The sequence below is a fragment of the Trachypithecus francoisi genome, unplaced genomic scaffold (assembly GCF_009764315.1).
Source record: "Trachypithecus francoisi isolate TF-2019V2 unplaced genomic scaffold, Tfra_2.0 Lachesis_group2, whole genome shotgun sequence".
Taxonomy (NCBI): Eukaryota; Metazoa; Chordata; class Mammalia; order Primates; family Cercopithecidae; genus Trachypithecus; species Trachypithecus francoisi.
Window position 1 is genome coordinate 171,737,146 of NW_022681465.1, and position 23,312 is coordinate 171,760,457.

At 34.8% G+C, this 23,312-nt stretch overlaps 1 protein-coding gene across 4 annotated transcripts in view; it reads right to left on the bottom strand.

Moving 5' to 3' along the window:
* PRR16 (proline rich 16) overlaps positions 1-23,312 on the bottom strand; it is a 206,345-nt gene that overhangs the window by 24,595 nt on the left and 158,438 nt on the right. Inside the window, exon 1 of one of the 4 annotated variants that reach the window (XM_033181460.1) lies at positions 2,465-2,524. The exons of the other annotated variants lie outside the window; for them this stretch is intronic. The gene's annotated coding sequence lies outside the window, so the exon portion shown is untranslated. Of the gene's footprint in view, positions 1-2,464; positions 2,525-23,312 lie in introns of those variants that run through there. 4 annotated transcript variants of the gene reach the window in all.

Genomic DNA, 23,312 nt, shown 5'->3' on the forward strand with positions numbered 1-23,312 from the left:
GGTTGGTGTTGGTACAGCATTAGAAAACGCCCTAATGGAATGGCGATATCCTCCCCATATGGCAACAATCACACCCTTAGTAAAGTCCAGTTCTTAATGGTTCATTCCAAAATATGAACAAAAAGCAGAAGGTTGGCCGGGCGCGGTGGCTCAAGCCTGTAATCCCAGCACTTTGGGAGGCCGAGGCGGGCGGATCACGAGGTCAGGAGATCGAGACCATCCTGGCTAACACGGTGAAACCCCGCCTCTACTAAAAAATACAAAAAAAAAAAAAAAAAAAAAAAAACTAGCCGGGCGAGGTGGCGGGCGCCTGTAGTCCCAGCTACTCGGGAGGCTGAGGCAGGAGAATGGCGTAAGCCGGGAGGCAGAGCTTGCAGTGAGCTGAGATCCGGCCACTGCACTCCAGCCTGGGGCACAGAGCGAGACTCCGTCTCAAAAAAAAAAAAAAAAAAAAAAAAAGCAGAAGGTAGGAGGCAACAGGTGGGGGAACATGCATTCACATTCCTAATGCTTTCTTTCAAGTTGTCACATCCTCACTTCTTCTGTCCTCGGGAAGGCAGACTAAACAGGAGAGTTTGGAAACAGTATACATAATTAAAGGTGTTCCTTTTCCCTTCCTCTGATGAATAAGTTATGTGAAGAGAATCCACTTGTTTAGCTCCAGGTGCAGGGAGCATGTCTCCCAGTATTCATTTTGTGGGGCTCAATGAGTAACTCTGGGATTCAGTATTTAGACACAGATTTCCTTGCAGAAAGTGGGTAGTATTCTGTTAAATGTCCAACAACCAGCTCTCCAGGGTAAAAAAATCCCCAGTGTGTCATTTACCGATTTTCATAGTGCAAATATTCCCACACAATTTGATTTCAAGGTACCAACATGAGATCATTGAACGTGGAACTAGGGGAATGTGTAAATAATTAGCTTTCACAAACCCCCTATGAGCTGGCTCAAGCATATCACTGCACATGAGTCATTCTTCAAGCTGCCATTTATCAGACACTTAGGTGTTATCTCAGCTTCAATCTGCTTACTCTAAGTTTATTCTCAATTGGTCTAAAACCTGGGCTGGCAAGAGGCATGCTAATTGTTTGTCTCCCTTAAACACCAAAATACATGTGGATCATTTCTAATTTACCTTTAGAGCTCTATGAGCAAAACAGTAGCTAAATTATTCTAAGAACTCAGCAAGATAAAAGAAATAAATCAGTTTGATTTTGTGATCATTTTTCCACCTATAAAAATAGCATGAGGTGCAATCTTCTTTCAAACAATCTGAGCTCTTTAATTTAAAAAAATCACTTGACTCCTATAAAGTTAAATGCAGACATTTCTCATTCCAAAGCCCCAAGGAATAAAAATTCTAAGTTCTTTTATATTAACCTCAAATATTCCTATGAAAAGCATTTGGATATGTTTTCTTCTTGAAGAAGCCTTCAATAAAAGGACTATTAATCTGTGCATAGACAGATGGTAATCTCATAATAAATGTAGCTTGAATGAAATAAATTCCCAGTTTACTACAGGAACATTAAGTACAAATATATCACTTATGTATGATACTAAGTCAATAATCGGCTGACTACTTAAACTGCTTATATTTGTTTATAATAGACACAAAAATTATATAAGTGGCTATTATTAAAACTGGTAAAAAGCTACTTTGGCAAGGTATATATAAATATGTTAACTGAAATGTATGTTTTTCGTAGCGTATTTTTTGTCACAACTAATTATACTGGATTTTAGATATTGGCATTATACTTACAATGATTTTTCCCTTATTCTGGTGTGTCTGGTAAGTACTTTAGTCAATTTTTTTTGAGGGAGTGATTACTACTGTTAGAATGTCTATTTTCTTTGGAGCTTAATGTGACATGATACATTATGGAGGGAAATAACAGTTTTCACATGATAGCTACCACTTATCTTACATCTGTTAAGAAGAGAGGTGCTATAAGAAAAGAAGTAATTGAACAAAAGATAGGCAAAGATATGATAAGTTAGCTATACAATCTAACTACTCAGTTGACTTCTTCTTCCATGATTGCCTGAAGATAGTATACTTGCAGAATTTCAGTCAACAGAAATTAAAGTGCAGTAAAATCCTTTCATAATGTGGTAAGAAGGCTCAGAGAGTCATTGGTGTAAAAGGCAGTGATGATATTTTGAAAATAATGAAATGAACCAGACAAGCCTAAGCAGTTAGTAGGTTTGGAATTCTGGGTCTGACTGTGTACTCCAAATCCAAGTCCCAGTTGGAATTTGGCACCACCTGGTGGCAACCGTATGCTCTGTCTAAAATAGAAAATAGGGGAAAGGCTGCGTTCTGTGACTGGCTGGGGTTCCCTCACAGTGATAGTGATTCAAGGGATCTTCTGGTTAGCTGGAACCTGTCTCATCATCCCTATCCAAGGAATTGGGAATGATGGATGCCAAGAATATAAGGACCTTTCCTAAACCCACCTGGATCTTCAAGAGGGTGTCTCACTTCTTTTCACATTTAGCCTTCTCATTTGACCACCTTCATTTGAAAATGTGGATTGCATTTAGAAAAAAAAAAAAAACCGTCAATTACTATCATTCAAATTTGCATTACCATGAGTTATGTGATTGCATGGTTTTATTTTATTGTGTTCCATATCAGGGTGTTTTGATGGAAAATCCCACAGACCATATCCGTGAGTTACTCATACAAATTGAGTAAAGAAATATTTTGGGGAAAAACGAAGCACTAAATTTGGTTATCAGATATTGTCAAACTACTACTTGTACCACTTCCTCTCCTTCTTTTTACTTGTTTGTACAAATGCTTCTATATATGTCTGTAATAATAGGTCCATCTCTCTTTTTTTTTTTTTTTGAAGACGGAGTCTTGCTCTGTCGCCTGGGCTGGAGTGCAGTGGCCGGATCTCAGCTCACGGCAAGCTCCGCCTCCCGGGTTCCCGCCATTCTCCTGCCTCAGCCTCCCGAGTAGCTGGGACTACAGGCGCCGCCACCTCGCCCGGCTCGTTTTTTGTACTTTTAGTAGAGACGGGGTTTCACCGTGTTAGCCAGGATGGTCTCGATCTCCTGACTTTGTGATCTGCCCGTCTCGGCCTCCCAAAGTGAGGTCCATCTCTTTTTATGCTTTATTTTTACACTAAACTATAAGGGACCATAAAAACCTGTTTTTAAAAAAAAGTCAATTATTGATTTGAAGATATATCATCCATTGAAAATTCTTCCCAACATTATACATTTCTTTTTAATAATTTGTACAAGTAAATTTTATAGACTTAATGTCTATCAGCTAATATACAAAATCACCAAGAGAAAATAAGCATTTATTATTAAATATCATATTATTAAATATTTATCATTACCACAGGCCTGAGTTAACATAAACAATAAGTGAGCAGAGTGATGGGTGCAGACCGGAAATCAGAAATATCATTTTATTTATCTTTTTCTTTTCAGTAGCTAGTATATATTCTGGCAGGTAATATATGATCAATAATTATGATTGGTGTACAAGAGATAAAGAACACATATATGTATACTTTAGTAAGTATACATTGAGCATCATGTTTTTGTTTTAAGATGTGTTTATGTTATGTGTTTATGTTTTTGATCATTTTGCCTTCTCTAATCCTTCCCTCTCTCTCTCTGATAATTTCTAATGGTTGGGTAATGGATGTCCTGGGTTGATCCTACAATGCTTTTATCTGTTTTTCCTAATCTTTCTATTTTTTGGCTTGTGCTGTTTAGGGCTTTACCATTCAATCCTTTTACTGAAGTTTTAAACATGGTCATAATATGTTTATATATGAGGACCCTTTCTTATTTTTATTACATATAATTTTATAACATATTTTCATAGAATCATATTCTTTTTAATGGATGTAGTATATTCTCTCTCATTCTGAAATTATTCATAATATTTGATGCTTACCTTTTCTCTCCATTGTGTATCTTTCAAATTCCTGAACCAATGGAGATGGAAGATAATTTGAGATTTTCTTTAGCTTTGCAATGTATCTCTGAATTTAATTTTTGCTGGAGGTGATATTTATATTTAACCAAGTTAAAAAAAAAAAAGACTTTTTTTGTGACAACTCTTAATGTGTCAAGTAGTTTGTTACATACTAGCGAAAAAAAGGCCACTAAATTTTGTCTTCTCCTAGTAAGTCCATTAGCTAGTCTCCTATGCAAAGAAGCAAAGGTTGAATGGGGTAGAAACAAAACATTAAGATTAGATTCAATATGCAAAATAAAAGGAGCCTGAATGAGTTCTAACTCATTCTCTTATTCTCATGTAAAGTAGGTAGTCAAGTGCATGTTCAATTTGCATCTTCTAACTTGCGGTCCAAGATGACTTCCAGCCATCATGTCCTCATTCCAAGCAGCCAAAAAGGGAGAAGGGGCAGCAAATCAAATACACCTCCTCTAAGGATATTTCCTGAAAGTTGCTCACATCACTTAAATTCTACTGGCTGTATCTACATTTTCTGTCACATCTACTAGTTGCAAGAGAGCTTGAGAAATGTAGGTTTTTGGGAGAGGGTGGTCGTTTGCCTAGTTACCATTTGGATATTACTTTATTGAAGAACAGTCAGTAATTTGTTAAGGGACAATTAACAGTCTGTGCCACAGTCTTGTTTAGGAGTTTCGATTTTTATCCAGATAGTGAGGAGGAGTCATGAAAGAGGTTTAGCTAAGGCATTATTCACTTTTAAAAGGTCATTCTGACATGTGCAGGCAGGCCATCATGAGAGGCACATAAATATGAGGTGTATAGTACATAAGGGCTGCCCATTAGGGACTGGAGATGTAAGAAATCAAACATATATCTCAGTCCTGGGCCTAGTACAAACACATTCCTCCATATATCTCAGTCCTGGGCCCAGTCTGGGCATAACAGAGAAATGCATCACTACTAGTGAGAATAAATGACTGCATTAACTTTGTTCTATTTTTGTTAATGTGAAGCATTGTGCAGTTGATTTATAATTATTTACAGAAGTACACTCACCATAAACCAAGGCCTAAGTCAAATAAATGGTGATCAGTGCTCTTGACTGCAGATATCCCTTCCTAAATCTGATTAAGATTTGTCTCTTATTTCTAGAATACCTTTGTTTTTCTAAGGATGTATATTGCGAGTTTTTAAAAAGAGACATGGAAAAATTTAAATAATACAAAAAAGATATACCAATATCTTTTTTAATACTGCATTGTTAATACTATATTGTTTCTTAATTTTTAAAAATCATTTTACACAAAATGCATTTTGGTGTTTAATGCTTAAAAACCCTTTATAATGTATACAATCCAAATGCCACTGAAAAAATACTCTCATTGCCGTTTTACTTTTATTGAATTATAATACATATACAGACAAATATAAAAATCATAATTATAGCTCAATTGTTTTTTTTCCAAGGTGAACACATCCATGGTACCAACATAGAGACCAAGAATCTGAATATTACAGGTCCCCCCAAAAAACACCTTGTGCTCCTTCTACAGTCACTTTCCTCTCCCAAGTGAAACCATTTTTCTTGATTTATAATAGCATGAATTAATTTTGCCTATCCTTGAACTTTATCTAAACAGATTAATATTTCATATACACTCTTATGTCTAGATTAATTGGCTGCATTTCAGGTGAATGATGAAATATATCTGCATTGTTGTATACGTGGTTTTATTTTAAATAACCTTTTTATTTTAGAACATTTTTAGATTTACTGAATTGTTGAGAAAATAGTCCAGAGAGTTACATTTACCCTTCACTCAGTTTCCCCTATTTTTAGCATCTTACACTAGTATGGTATAAGTTTTACCATTAATAAACCAATATTAATATATTAATATTATTATTAGCTAATGCCCATATTTTACTGAGATGGCCTCAGTCTTCCCCTAATGTACCTTTTCTGTTGCACGATCCCATTGAAGATACTGTATGTATCATGTCTACTTAGGCTCTCTGGTTGTCACAGTTTCCCAGATATTACTTATTTTTCATGACCTTAGCAGTTTTGAGGATTATTAGTCAGGCATTTTGTTGAATGTCATTCAGTTGGGGTTTGTCTACACTTTTCTTAAGTTTAGACTAAGAAAATGTGTTTTTGAGAAGACCACAGATGTAAAACGCCATTCTTAACACATCACATCAATAACACTTACTAAAAATATGACTTACTACATTTATATTAAGCTGGTCCACTTGGCTTCAGGTAGTGTTTGTCAGTTTCTCCTATATAAAGTTCTCTTATTTTTCCTCTCTCTTTCCATACTGTACTTTTTGGAAGAAAGTAATACATACTAAAAGTAACAAGTTTATATGATTCCCAAGTATATCATGACTGCTATACTATACAGAAACCTACAGGAAAAGAACATTTATCATAGGTCCAATTCATGATGTCCATGTAGAATATCAATTAAAAAAACATAGACACTATTGCAAATATTTCTTTTCCATAGAATCATCTAAATCGATGATCAAAACAGTTGACTTGATCTTTATATCAATGTACATCCATAGAAACAGTCATAAACCAAGTCTACACAAAACCAAGTGAAAGAACTTGAAAGCATAAAAATAATCCAGGAATAAAAATCATTTGACAATCTGAACTAGTTGAAGTTTGAATTATTTATTTCTTATTCTTTCTTTTTGCATGTTTCAGATTTTCTTTTCTTCTTCTTATTTTTTTAGAAGGAGTCTTGCTCTGTCACCAGGCTGGAGTGCAGTGGCATGATCTTAGCTCACTGCAACCTCCACTTCCCGGGTTCAAGCAATTCTCCTACCTCAGCCTCCGGAGCAGCTGGGACTGCAGGTGCCCGCCACCATGACCAGCTAATTTTTGCATTTTTAGTAGAGATGGGGTTTCGCCATGTTGGCCAGGATGGTCTTGATCTCTTGACCTCACGATCTGCCTGCCTAGGCCTCCCAATAGTTTCAGGTTTTCTAAAGAAAATGTCCAAAAATATACATTATATAATATTCAGAGTTAATATCACAAATACAGAGTAATGGTGAGAGAATTTATTCATAGAAGATTAATATGTTATATAATTTAATTTATTATGGAGTGCCTTATAAAAATATAATAAACAAGCAAGATACTACCATTTTTATCTCCTAAGAAAAAAAGTATTTAAAAGTCTAGTGAGAAATAAGACTGAAGAATATATTTTCATTATTTCTCCAGTTTAATATGTAAAATATTTTCTTAATCTAATTGCCCAGAAAATAACACGGTAGATTTTTCCCATGTTATATTGCAAATTATCAAATGTACTCCCCACCTTTTTAATGTCATTCAGTAATCTAAACCACCTTCCAAATGGCCATAGGCTGGAGTTACATCTGTTTACTTTATGCTTAAACCCCGTTATCATATTTCTTTTTGAAATGAAGTAAAAATAAGAAGACGGATAACTCATAAATCCTGTACAGTCAATAGTAGTAGAAATGACAATGATCCTCAAAAATAGATTCTGCTATTTTCATTCATCCCTGGGGTAAAATTACTGTTGATCTTCATCCTAACGATGAATCATGTGGGCTTCCTTGACTGTCATACACCATAAATCTGAGTGATAAATGGAAATCGGCAAGAAATGCGTTGTAACCTTCCTAGAGAAAAATACCACTGTTTCCATTACATTAATACTCATATTAAACTTCAAAAATAATAGGAGAAAAGAATATTAAAATAGATCTAAAATATTCCTTTCGATAATTTATTTCCTACATGACTTAAGTTATATCTTCTTCCAATCCACCCCAGCGGTGTGCTGGAACCAGCTTGCACTGGCTTACAAGAGCCATTTCTTAAATCTTCTGGAATTTGTGAGCCAACTGTTAAACCATTATTAAAAATTAAATTATAATCTTACAATTAATCATACTAACAACAAAAGCAATAAACATTCAAAACTTGTTACTTTCTAATGGTTTACTATTATCCATGTTCTTGAGGGTATTTACATCTATTGTGTAAGCTAAAAATTCTACATAAAGCTCTGCTTTTGTGCATCTCTTTCCAATTCCACATTCAGTGACATAGGTTGGTAGCTTGAAATAAGCTACTATGGGAGTACTGACACTGTAAGAACGGGCAAATACTACAAACCAGGGCTTTGCCTTCCCACCTCAAAAAGCCAGTTGTAAAACATTTGTCAGCACATCACTGACTAACCCCATATTTAACCCTTCCATCAATTCTCTCTCTGAAAGAAAATAAAATTTTAGTGTTGGTTCTCTTTAAAGATATTTGTTTTGGGGAAATGTCCTGGTTGTTGCCACTTTCAGCTCTGTATTCAGTCATTCATTTAAAAATAATAGAGATATTTATTCTCTTTAAAGAAAACAGTCATTCATTTTAAAATAATAGAAATATTTATTCTCTTTAAAGAAAAATAGAAAAATAATGTAACTCCAAACAGCCATCTCTCAGGCAGAAAGCTTCTATATTGAGCTTAACAAATTCTGAATGTAAAGGAAGGCAGGGAAGCATACTGGTGGTAGAACAAAGAGTTTAACTCTGATTTTGCTATTTTCTACACCAGGAACATAATTGATCTTTCAAAAGCTTGAATCCTTATTTATTAAAAAAAGTTAATACCCTACATTACAGAGTTATGAACGTGAAATGAGATAACAAACATGAAGCTACTAAACATGAAACTATTAAAGATACTCAATAATATTAGCTGTTATTTATAGCATATAACTAGGTTCAGCAATGTATCACCACTTTGAAAATAGAAGCTATGATTCAAAAACATCTAGTGAGTACAATGTAGAATATCCTTTTCTAAACTCTATATATTTACATGGGAAATTAGCATATTAAAGTTCAGAGAAGTCCTATATACAAGAAAGCTAAATATACTTATCAGTAATATGCATTCTAAAAACTTCTCATATTTTCCTTAATCTTCTAATTTTAGTTAATTGTTAACCCATTCCTTTCCAAAATGCTGTATCTAATAGTGTAATAAGTCTTCTCTGCACAGCTAAATATGCATTTATTGCTGTATTATTTCTCTGCTAGCCCCTAACTCAAGATCGCAATACCTCTTCCCTCCAAACAAACAAAATTATGCAAACTGGCAGTTTTCTCTTGCTACTTAAAAACACCATTCTTTGTAAAGCGCTTTAGTAAATGGCATGAAGATGAGGCATGACATGTGGATCCTTTTGCAAAGACCTGCAACATTTTCTAGGCTGTATAAAATTTAAAAGGATTATACATTTTTAAGCAGGGTTCAGAGTTAAGTCAAAAGCAGTTACAGCAGATCTTAAAAACAGAATTCATCAGTTACTCTTTTAGAGATTAGAATTAGTAAAGAAATAATTTGAATGGTGATATTATAATGTACTTGAAATAAGTCAAGTATTATCAAAGGTATTGGTCAAATACAATCTATATAGAGAGACAAACTAAAAACGAATAAGCTTACTTTTTGTTATATGTGATTAAATCTAGTTGCAAGAATAATTTCTTGGGAGTGACTGATATTTGTGACCCAGTTATATACAGACTATTTGTGAAATCTCTTTTTTTGAAATCTCTTTAAAAATTAAGCAGGTTTTATTTATCTCTTGCATGCAAAACAGAAGATTGGAAGACATCCTAAAACCCTTTTCTGTTCTACAAATACATGGTTAAAGCCAAGACATATATTAGGCAACAACTGAATAATTGTTGGACAAAATTTGTTAATGTATTCCAACATTTCCTTTTTAATTCCCATTCTATACTTTTCCCGCCATAACCTTATTCTAACTCTTTTCTTAATCATAGACTCCTTTGAGGCTCCTATAAATCATTAATAATTTACTTAATTTTTGAAGGCATTTAATCTGACATTTATGATTGTGTCATTCTTAAAAATTTCTAGTATTAAACATTTTTTAATATAGATGACTCAGGGATCTGGACCCAAGTCATTCAACTAGAAGAACTATTGCCTTTTCTCATTACAACCTGCTGTCTCTGCAACCCATGATTCTTGGAAAAAAAAAACAACAAAACAATATAATGCTTGTTTCTGATATATATTATTCTGTTTTTGTTTCTCTTAGTCATTCCATTGCTAATTTATTCCTTTCCTATTTATTTATAAATCCTCTCAATTCTTACCTGTAACATTGTTAGATATGCATTTATTGCATTTTTCGCAGTCGTTAACCCCAAATAAGGATTTTAGCTCTTTCCAAATATTGATACAGCCTCTAGTCAGCAGTCCTATATTGACTCTCTTCCTCTTATATCTAACATATCATTGTCAAGATTTTCTTACTAAAACAGTGCCCTTACTCAATCACCATCCAACTCTGAAATATTAATTATCCTTAATGGAAGCTAAAAAATCATGCATTTCATACTCTGAAACTCTGAACTATAATCCCAGCATAGATTCTCAATCTTCTACTATACTTGCCTGGAGATTCAGCCAAGTGTCTGAGCTTTCCTGACTTATAACTTTGCTAATGATGGTCCCTGTACCTGGAATGCTCTCTTCTTGGCTGCTAAAGTTCTATAAAGCCTCCAAAACCATTCATTCACTCTTTGATTTATTTAACAAAGAGGGGCATATTGATGAATAAAACTGTGAGTATTCCTGTCCTTATGAAATTCCAGTATGGTGTCACAACAGAAAGCAAATAATCTTCTAAATAAATGCCTGAGAATGTGAGAGGTGGTATGATAGACATGATAGATGTAAGATGACAAAAATTCTATAAATAAGGTGACTAAAACTTTTTTTAACACTTTCTTCATTTATTTCACAACCACAGAGATTACTGGCATTTTCCCCAGTCTGTAAACCCCTTGCCACTTTTACATTTCAATAAAACTTCAATAATATTTCTATAATATTCATGAAACTATGATATATATAATATGTATTTTTTTTTTTTTTTGCAATTTGAGCTTATCGTCATATTTAGAGGATTGTGGCTAAGTCCTGAACATTGATCAACTGAAATCAATTATGACCCCCACATTGGGCAATAAGAAATAGAAAGAAAGACTCCTGGGCTATCTTCAGAGGATTTCCTCTGTCTTAAGAAAGATATCCACAAGATTACATGGTGTATATTTATTTTCTTCTAGTCATTGTTATTCAAGATGTAATGTCAGGAAGTGCTGCAGATAAATTGATCACTAGACTGAGCATAACACCAAAACCAAGGATGACATGATGGAGCAACAAAAGAAACTTGGCTCTTGAGAAAATAACTGGGCTTTTGGCTTAACCAAACATGAAGGACCCACAAACATATGTATCCTTAAACTACTTATTGAGCAACTTCAAAAACTTTCCATTTTGTTTAAACTAGTAATTTGTAGCAAATATCATACTTATATCTCACATTATCAGATTGTAAACACTCTGAAAATGGGGAATATGTATTTTTCATCTTCATTATTTCCACAGGATCTAATATGACTTTTGCCCCTAATAGCTGATCAAAACTAGTATTTGGGAAAATTGAAGTTGTACTTCAACTAAAATAATTTATATTCTCTCACTCTCTTTCTCTCTGTGTGTGTAGGGGTGGGGACAGGTGGGCATTCGTGTGTGTGTGTGTGTGTATGCATGTGTGTGTGTATGTATGCATGTGTGTTTATAACCAGACTTTTATGTACTATACAGTACCAGGCTTAAAGTCTCAGCTTCATTAGAATATGTTTCCTGTGATATTGTAACACATACATTGAAAATTTATGATGATATAGACAAAGAAGAAGGTATTTACTCAATTTTTCTAATCTTCACTGATTTAGTAAATAAAGGACTCATGTCTAGTTTTCATAACAGATGCTAAATAGAGCTAAATAATCTGCATTTCAAAAGAGAATTATAAAGGTATAGGTTTCAGAGAAGCTGTAAATAACTGACCTTCTCCAGAGATAACAAGAGATACAAATGTTGGCAAAGCATCTAGTCAGAAGAGAGGCACAGGAATAAATATTTGATTTCGGTCAACAGCTGGCTTTAGATGAGTTAGTTGCAGAGATGGATCTTTCTATTGTAAATGATCAGGTAAGAAGGCTTTGTATCAAAATTGTCAAGTTATTTAAATTCCCATGTGGTTCGTGAACTTGCAAAATAAAGCAACTGAAGTACATAAACCAGCAACACTGTTTCACTATATGAAATACCTTCAATGACAATATTCTATCTCAGAAATACAGGCATCATCCTTTCCAAATGCCTCGTCAAATGAAGAAACATGACTATGCATCAGAAAAAATGAGCTAATGCTGGACTTCATCTCAAAAGATTATGACACATTTTGACCCAAAAGGCAAGATTGAGTGGAAATGTAAATGTGATTCAGTTTTCTGTTGACTCAGGTGTAAAAGCAATGGCTAACTCTCAGATATTTTCGAAAGTCCTCTTTGCGCTCCCTGTCTGTGTTAACCTGCACCATGGATCTTCCCAATGTATCTCCAAATCCCATGAGGTTCTTTTAATAAGAATATGAACAACATTAAACATCATTTGTTATAATATCAATGTTTGACATTTTCCAAGATTCTTAACATACTTGGGCATTTCATTTTACCTTTTTTCTTGGCAGCCCTGCTATAGGGATCGAGCTTTTCAGAGGACAAATATTGTATATGTTAAAGTTAAATAATAATAATAATAATAAATCATTTACTGAATGCTTACCCTGTGCCTAGAATTAAGCTGAAAACTTTACAGACATTATCTCAATTAATCTGATTATGAGATAGTCATTCTTGTTTTCCTGAAGTAGAAACTAGGTATTAGAGAAGTAATTAGCCTGAATACTCACACAGCTAGTAAGAGAAGAAACAGTTTTAGAACCCAAGTCGTTGAGCTCTATCCAGAAAGTTCTATGACCTCATCTAAAGGGCATTAGGCTTGTCTGTTTTTGTTTTTTGAGACGAAGTCTTGTTCTGTCACCCAGGCTGGAGTACAGTTGTGCGATCTCAGCTCATTGAAACCTCCACCTCCTGGATTCAAGGGATTCTCCTGCCTCAGCTTCCTGAGTAGCTGGGACTACGGACACCCATAACCACGCCTGGCTAATTTTTGTATTTTTAGTAGAGACAGGGTTTCACCATGTTGGCCAGGTTGGTCTTGAACTCCTGACCTCAAATTATCTGCCCACCTCGGCCTCCCAAACTGCTATAATTACAGGTATGAGCAACCATGCTTGGCCTAAAGAGCATTAGCTTTAAGGCTATCTTCAACTCTCTAGTTCATCCAGGTTTACTGAGGTCCTACCTGGAACAGAGATGACCTGTTGCTTACACTAAAGGCTAATGAATCAATTTCATACTTTTAGGATATATCCTATAATATTCATCAGGTTTTAATAGTTAAAAAAAGATAAACTCTATACTTTAGAATTTAGTTTTCTAAGGATTTGTAGTATTTTGACCAAAATAAAACGGGTGAATATTTTTTTAAAAATCATGTTCTTATTTTTCTATTACTTCTGAGTTTAAACATCCAGTTCCTGGAAAGTAAACTAAACTTAACAGTTACATGTAGTGATACTGACTACTAGGGCTCAAAGTACAACAATATAGAGATGAGAAACTCTGAATGGGCTAGAGATTGGGCATGCTAATTTCAAACGATTTAAGTTAACTCATAATAAAATAAAGAAGCTAAAAAGAAAATCTCACATCCAATGTATGGGTCTCAAACAATTTGAAAACGACAGTGATAGAGTTGTTTTTTTTTTTTTTTTTTTTAGAAAACCTGTATGTCTTTTCTTTGTTTCAAACATTGTATTATTAATAAACTTACATTTGAATTCTCATTTAATCTAAAAATGAAGGCCCATATCACTATATCAAATATTTTATGAGTATATTTATCTTTGAAAGGAATTTTATTCTAATTACAGTAATTTAAAGAGCAAGCTATCCATTTAATCATGTCACAAATACTGATTAATGACTCACTATGGGCAGAAAGACTGTGTAAGGTACTCAGAAATCAAGAATGAAGACATGGAAACCAGCAATTGGCCTCAGCAAGTATTGCAGAGAAACAGGTGTCAAGACAGAGTTACAAGACAACATGCTATACAGGTGGGAATGCAGTAGGAGCATATAGAGAAGGAGTGTTTTCGTGTGCCTATGGGTGGGCAGTGGTAATGTGACGTGGAACAGATGATGCTCACTGAGCTTCAGATGATGAGTAGCCAGTTGTTTGAAGTTCTTGATAAGGGGACACATTCTGGAAAGAGGGACTAGTGTTCAGAAAGAGGTATGATAAATCTCAGTGTATATGTGAAATAGCAAAAGTTATGGTTGCAGCATGAATTGCAAACATGCAGAGTGTAGAAAATGAGCCTGAAAAGATGAATAATTAAGAGTTTACATAACAAGCAACAAGAAAGTTTATACTTTTTTATCCTACAGATCAGTTATTTTCAAGCTGTTTCTGTTCTTCCCTGCAGATGCACTGAGGTACCTCATGTTATCTAGCAAGATACCCAGAGAGGTTATCAAGAAAAAAAAAAAAAAAAAAAAAAAAACTTCTCTGAGACCACCACTCTCTTTACATCTCTGTACCACACATTAAACTTTACATCTAATCAATTTCATTTAATTGGAATAAAATATCATTTGAATGAGGTTTCTGCCCACCACAAACAACTTTGAAAACAACTGATAGGGGAAATAAACAGCTGTTGAAGAATTTTTAACAGGGAAATGACAGTATCAGATTTGCAAATAAAATATTCAAAAAGGTCCCTTTGGTGGCTGATGGAGCTGAGACTGATAAGTGAGAATGCTGTCTTCATCATCCAGATGAAAAATGGTGACTAAAAGAAGGAGCAAAGGAATGGATAAGTAGAGAAGTGTGGAAGGTAGGATTGACGGGACTTGGTGATTGATTAGATGTGGAAGGTAAAGAGAAAAGGAAGGCTACAGAAGGAACCTGAATTTCTGGCTTGAGGAAACGGATGAACAATGTAAGTCATACCTAAAGAGCAGTAGGTTTGAGACGCCTAGCGTAAGGACAGTGGAGAAACAGATGGACTCTGTTCTTGACATACTGGATTTGAAGTCCTAGGGACATCCAGATAAATATCTATATGCAAAAGATGCCACCCTTGAGGTCAGGACCGGAAAACGAATCTGCAGATTCCGGTTAACACTCTCTGCAGAGGGAGGGTGAAGCTGCACATGGATGATTTGTCCCTGGCACATGTTTTCAGAGAGAACAGTTGCATTTTCTTTTACTTGCTCTTTTCATCTGAAAGAGTGAAAGCCAGCTAGAGAAAATTAAAGCCCAAGGTAATCAAGGGCAGTTGAGCAGGTGTCTCCCTGTAGTAATAGGTAGCATTCTTTTGCAGGAATGCTGCTTACGGTTTGTTTTTACCATACCTCACTTCATGCAGGGCAGTGTGATGATGCAACCTAAAAGTAGGGTTTTCCTTCAGTGTAAAAGGGCTGGATAACATAGTTAAAGGAAAAGGAACAGAAAACAAAACATTTTCTTCCCTTTCCCATGCCCTTGCAATTTCTTAGAAACTATATAGTACTTATATATTTCCATTGTTGCTTATATTTATCTAACGGCATTATGATTACTGGTCTGTCTGCCTTCCTTATTAATTTCCTCAGTTAATCCATTAGCACCAGCAGACCAGGTATAAAAACTTCTTAATTGTTGATTCTCCAGCCCTTTCACACTGATTGATACATAATCTTCAATAAGCATTTGCTGAGTGAAGAAAAATAATTTTTCTTGCATACAAAGAAGGCAAGTCATATTTGCTATTGCCTCAGCACAATTTTAAGCTAGACGAAAGTTGTGTTTAGCCTCTCACTCTCACCGTTTCCCTTTACTTGTTTGTTATTACCCTTTGGCTCCTCTCCTCTCCCAGCCCGTACTCTGCTCTTCTGGTTGCCAAGGCCTAGGCCTTACAATCGTCTCTTTTTAAAAATTGTGGGCAACGGATATTTCTCTCGCTCACTGCCTCTAGGCTCTGCAGAACGTCAGCCAAGTCACTGAGAGCTAATTCATAGACTGCCAAGTCACACAATGGCAAAGTGAAAACTGCCTAGCCAATAAGCTAGTTCAATTTAAAGGGTTAATGCCTAATAGTAGCTCTGTAGGTGAGAGACTCAGACAGAGAAGCAAGGGAGAAGAATTGTGTTTTGTTTTGACTTGTTTATATTTTTTCCTGAGTAGTGAAGTCATTTGACAGTACCATTCAGCTACTTTTTAATAAAGATGAAAGAGTTGGCCAAAAGTTACCTTGTGAACAAAACAGCAGTTAAATTCATGTTCTATACCATATGTAATGATCCACTGACAAGTACATGCAACCAGCCTAAATGTAATTCCAATTCCCTATCTGTGTGTAAATAAAACACTATTTTTTCCACAGAATACACTGCCTTAAAAACTGCTATTTCACTGATGGTAAATTACAAGACTATTGGTGGGGGGCATTATATTAGAATGACCACTTCCACGAAAACTTTATGTGTGCGTAGCTCATGTTTCTCTTTCTATATATAGTCACCAAACATGTTAATGCCATGAATATAAAATTCATTGTAGTATTTATAGGTCACAGATTTAAACTCAGTGGCAATAATTTAAAATGACCATGAGAGTATTTTTTTCAACTTTTATTTTAGGTTCAGGGGTACATGTGCAGGTTTGTTAAATGGACAAACTGTGTGTTGCTGAGGTATGGGATATGAATGATCCTGTCATCTGGGTATTGAACATAGGACCCAATCAGTGGTTTTTCAACCATTGTTGACCTGCTATCTGCTACCCTACCCCCTCCAGTAGTTTCTAGAATCTGTCATTTCCACCTTTATATCCATGTCCCACTTATAAGTGAGATCATGTGGTATTTGGTTTTCTTTTCCTGTGTTAATTCATATAAGATAATGGCCGCCAGGTGCATCCATGTTGCTGCAAAGGACATAATTACATTCTTTTTTAATGGCTGCATAGTATTCCATGGTGTACAGGGACCACATTTTCCTTATTCAGTGCAATGTTCATGGACATCTAGGTTGATTCCATGTCTTTGCTATTATGAATAATGCTGTGTTAAACATACAAATGTGTGTGTCTTTTTGGTAAAATGATTTATTTTCTTTTGGGTATGTATCTAGTATTTGGATTGCTGGGTTGATTGATAGCTCTGTTTTAAGTTCTTTGAGAAATCTCCAAACTGCTTTCCACAGTGGCTGCACAGTGTATAATTCCCATCAACCGTGTATAGATGTTCCCTTTTTTCTGCAACCTAGAAAACACTTGTTATTTTTTGACTTCCTGATCATAGCCATTCTGACTAGCATAAGATGGTATCTCATTGTGGTTCTGCATTTCTCCTTAGATGCAGAAAAAGCTTTCCATAAAATCCAGCATCCCTTCATCATTAGAGTATTTTAAGGCAAAAAAGAATTAGAAAAGCTATCATTCTTTTAGGTCTTTGGATTTTGAGCAGGCAAAAATCATTTCTATAGACATTTTTCACTTAGTTTAGCCAGTCAAATGATAAAAGAAAATAGAATATGATATACCTGGATATATCATGAAAGAAAACAAAAGGTTATTCCTATTCAGTTAGAACATTATTTCCGGGGGGAGGGGGGAGGGATTGCATTGGGGAGTTATACATGATATAAATGATGACTTGATGGGTGCTGACGAGTTGATGGGTGCAGCACACCAACATGGCACAAGTATACATATGTAACAAACCTGCACGTTATGCACATGTACCCTAGAACTTAAAGTATAATAAAAAAAAAAAAAAAAGAAAAGAAAATAATGAACTGGCAAAAAAAAAAAAAAAAAAGAACATTATTTCCATTTTTATGATCTTCCTAAAATAAAGTTGACTATAATTTAGGTCTATTTTCAAACAATTATATGGTTTAAACAAATTAGAATAACAAAAAGACTTATTATTAAACAATAAAAATAAATTAAATCCAAAATATGCATTAAATATCTAATATCTGTTAATAGGTAATCATTATACATAAGATGACTAAGCAACAAAAATAAGTTATTGCTAGTAAAAAATGTCATTCATTTGTTCTGAGTTAGAAGACAGCACAGATTCTATATTAAGACACTACATACTTGTTTGAAATAAAATATATTGTTTTCCAATAGTAACAAAATCAGAGTTGTAATAATTTCAGAACTCCATGAAATTAATTGCACAGATAAGATATTAGCTTCAATCATATAAAATATGTACCTCAACTCCTCTACAATAACATCTTTCTATATTAGATTAGATGATCTATTATATTGGGGCCACTATTATAAATTGAAGAGTGAGAAAATTTGTCCCTTTTCTTCCCAATCAGATAAACAGAGAGATAAATCAAAGTAGAAACATTTCTAAGATAATCATCACACCATTGGCTGTGTGTGGGTGTGTTGGGGTATGTGTGTTGGTATGCATATGTATTGTATGTGTTTGCATGTGCATGAATTTGTGTTTAAAAAAAGAAAAAGTGCAGAGCAGTAGCTCACAACTAGACTGTGGAGCCAGGCTGCACATGGCTTGGCTGTAAATCCCAACATGTCTTTGAGAAAGAGCTACCTCAGAGTACTTTGTCTTTAAATGGGATTATAATTGAATCTCATGATCTTGTTAGACTTAAATAAGTCAATAAATGGAATGTTTCAAACAGTGCCTGGTTCACAGTGGTATTATCATATTGACTACCATTACTGAAATTCTTCTAGCCTCTATGTGTCATGAATTATTCTAAAAAATGGCTCAAATACATTGTTTAAGCAGCTTTTAGATATACTTCTGTTTGAAAATACCACATTACTAATAACTCAATGGATGACTTTGGAAAAACAAGCTATCTGTGATGCCATTTCTACATAGGTTGGGCATCCTTAATCCAAAAATATGAAAACTGAAATGCTCCAAAATCTAAAACTTTTTGAGCACTAACATGTTGCCCCAAGTGAAAATTCTACACCTGACCTCCTGTGACAGGTCACAGTCAAAATGCAGGCCAAGCTTTGTTTCATGAACAAAACTATTAAAATATTGTATAGCATTATCTCCAGGCTATTTGTATAAGATATATATAAAACATAAACGAATTTCATGCTTAGAATTGGGCCCCATTCACCAGGTATTTCACTAAGTACATACAAATATTCCAAAATCTGAAAAAATCTGAAGTCTGAAACATTTCTAGTCTCAAGCATTTCAGATAAGGGGTACTCAACTTGTATTTTACCAAAGGTTACTACTATGTCTGCCAATACCAAAGGAATTCAAAACTTAATGAATCTGGCTAACATTTCTTTTTTGTTGTTGTGAGATGGGGTCTCTCGCTCTGTCACCCAGGCTGGAATGCGGTGGCATGAATGCAGCTCACTGCAAGTGATCCTCCCACCTCAGTCTCTCCCAAGTGGGTGATTTCTGAGATTTTGGTGTACCCATCACCGGAGCAGTGTGCCCTGTACCCAATGTGCAGTCTTTTATCTCTCGCCATCCCCCACATTTTCCCCCAAATCCCCAAAATCCAATGTATTATTCTTATACCTTTGCATCCTCATAACTTAGCTCCCACATATGAGTGAGAACATGTTTGATTTTCCATTCCTGAGTTACTTCACTTAGAATAATAGTCTCCAATTCCATTCAGGTTACTGCTAGTGCCATTATTTCATTACTTTTTATGGCTGAGTAGTATTCCATGGTACATACATACCCCATTTTCTTTATTCACTCATTGATTGATGCGCATTTGGGCTGGTTCCATATTTTTGAAACTGCAAATTGTGCTGCTATAAATATGTGTGTGTGCAAGTTTTTGTTGTTGTTGTTGTTGTTGTTGCTTTTTCATATAATGGCTTCTTTTCCTCCAGCTAGATACCTAGTAGGGGGACTGCTGAATCAAATGATAGATCTACTTTTTGTACTTTAAGGAATCTTCACATGTTTTTCCATAGTTGTTATACTAGTTTAGATTCCCACCAACAGTTTAAGAATGTTCCCTTTTCACCACATCCATGCCAACATCTATTATTTTTTGATTTTTTGATTATGGCCATTCTTGCAGGAGTGAGTTGGTATGGCATTGCAGTTTTGATTTCCACTTCCCTGATAATTAGTGATGTTGAGCATTTTTCCATATGGTTGTTGGCCATTTGTATATCTTCTTTTGAGAATTGTCTGTTCATGTCCTTAGCCCACTTTTTGATTGGATTTTTTTTTCTTGCAATTTGTTTGAGTTACTTGTACCTTCTGGATTTTATTTCTTTATTGGATGTATAGATTATGAAGATTTTTCTCCCACTCTGTGGGTTGGCTGTTAACTCTGTTGGTTATTATTATTATTATAATTATTATTAATTTTTGCTGTGCAGAAGTTTTTTAGTTTAATTAAGTCCCATCTATTTATCTTTGTTTTTGTTGCATTTCCTTTTGGGTTCTTCATCATGGAGTCTTTGCCGAAGTCAATGACTAGAAAGGTTTTCCCAATATTATCTTCTAGAATCTTTATGGTTTCAGGTCTTAGACTTAAGTCTTTGATCTATCGTGAGTTGATTTTTGTATAAGGTGAGAGATGAGAATTCAGTTTCATTCTTCTACATATGACCAGCCAGTTACCCCAGCACCATTTGTTGAATAGGGTGTCCTTTCCCCACTTGATGTTTTTGTTTGCTTTGTCAAAGATAAGTCGGCTTTAAGTATTAATATTTGGCTTTATTTCTGTGTTCTCTATTCTGTTCCATTAGTCTATGTGCCTATTTTTACACTGCTTCCATGCTGTTTTGGTGACTATGGCCTTACAGTATAGTTTGAAGTCGGGTAATGTGATGCCTCCAGATTTGTTCTTTTTTCTTAGTCTTGCTTTGGCTATGCAGGCTCTTTTTTAGTTCCATGTGAATTTTAGGATTTTTTCTAGTTTTGTGAAGAACGATGGTAATATTTTGATGGGAACTGTGTTGAATTTGTAGATTGCTTTTGGCAGTATAGTCATTTTCACAATATTGATTCTACCCATTCATGAGTATGGTATGTGTTTCCATTTGTTTGTGTCATCTATGATTTCTTTCAGCAGTGTTTTATAGTTTTCCTTGTAGAAGTCTTTCACATCCTAGGTTAGGTATATTCCTAATTATTTTATTAATTAATTAATTTATTTATTTGCAGCCATTGTGAAAGGGGTTGAGTTCTTGATTTGATTCTCAGCCTGGTCACTGTTGGTATATAGCAGAATTACTAATTTTTGTATATTAATTTTGTATCCTGAAACTTTGCTGGATTCACTTAACCAGTTCTAGGAGCTTTTTGGATGAGTCTTTAGGGTTTTCTAGGTATACAGTCATATAATCAGCAAACAGCAACAGTTTGACTTTCTCTTTACCGATTTGAGTGCCCTTTATTTCCTTCTCTTGTCTGATTGCTCTAGCTAGGACTTTCAGTACTATGTTGAATAAAAGTGGTGGAAGTGAGCATCCTTGTCTTGTTCCAATTCTCAAGGGAAATGCTTTTAACTTTTCCCCACTCAGTACTATGTTGGCTGTGGGTTTATCATAAATGGCTTTTACTACCTTAAGGTATGTCTCTCTGTGGCGATTTTGCTAAGGTTTTTAATCATAAAGGGATGCTGGATTTTGTCAAATGCTTTTTATACATCTACTGAGATGATCTTGCGATTGTTGGTTTTAATTCTGTTTATGTGGTGTATCACATTTATTGACTTATGTATGTTAAACCATTCCTGCATTCATGGTTTGAAACCCACTTGATCATGGTGGATTATCTTTTTGATATGTTGTTGGATTCAGTTAGACAGTATTTTGTTGAGGATTTTTGCATTAATGTTCATCAGGGATATTAGTCAGTAGTTTTCCTTTTTTGTTGTTCTTTCCTGGTTTTGGTATTAGGGTGATATTGGTTTCACAGAATGATTAAGGGAGGATTCTCTCATTCTCTATTTTTTGGAATAGGGTTAAACAAATTGTTACCAATTCTTCTTTGAATGCCTGATAGAATTCAGCCATGAATTCGTCTGGTCCTGGACTTTTGTTTGCTGGCAAATTTTTAATTACCATTTCAACCTCACTGCTTGTTATTGGTCTGTTCTGAGAGTCTACAACTTCCTGGTTTAATCTAGGAGGGTTGTGTATTTCCAGGAATTTATTCATCTCCTACAGGTTTTCTAGTTTATATATGTAAAGACATTCATAGCAGCCTTGCATATTTTTTATATTTATATAATATCAGCTGCAATATCTCCTGTTTCATTTCTAATTGAGTTTATTTGGATCTTCTCTCTTCTTTTCTTGGTTAATCTTGCTAATGGTCTATCAATTTTATCTTTTCAAAGAACTAACTTTTTGTTTCATTTATCTGTTGTATTTTTATTGTTGCTGTTGCTTCAATTTCATTTAGTTCTGCTCTGGTCTTTGTCATTTCTTTTCTTCTGCTGGATTTGGGTTTGGATTGCTCTTGTTTCTCCAATTTCATGAGATGTGACCTTAGACTATCTGTTATCTTTCAGACTTAATTTTTTTGTTTAATTTTTTGAGACAGAGTCTCACTCTGCTCCCCAGGCTGGAGTGCATGATCTTGGCTCAATGCAACCTCAACCTCCTGGGTTCAAGTGATTCTCCTGTTGGGATTACAGGCGCATGTCATCATGTCCATCTAATTTTTATATTTTAATAGAGATGGGGTTTCACCACATTGGCCAGACTTGTCTTGATCTGCTGACCTCAACTGATTCCCCCACCTTGGCCTCCCAAAGTGCTGGGATTACCAGTGTGAACCACCATTCCTGGCCCTCTTTCAGACTTTTTGATGTAGGCATTTAATGCTATACATTTTCTTCTTAGCACCACTTTTGCTGTATCTCAGAGGTTTAATCACTATTATCGTTCAGTTTGAAGTAGTGATAGGTTGTGTCACTATTATCGTTCAGTTCAAAGAATTTTGTAATTTCCATTTTGATTTCATTGTGACCCAGTGATCACTCAGGAGCAGATTATTTAATTCCATGTGTTAGCATGGTTTTGAGGACTCCTTTTGGAGTTGATTTCCAGTTTTATTTCACTGTGATCTGACAGAGTACTTGATACAATTTTGATTTTCTTAAATTTACTGAGACTTGTTTTGTGGCTTATCTTAGAGAATGTTCCATGTGCTAATGAATAGTATGTATATTCTGCAATTGTTGGGTAGAATGTTCTGTAAATATCTGTTAGCTCCATTTCTTGTAGGGTATAATTTAAGTCCATTGTTTGACTTTCTGTCTTGATGACCTAT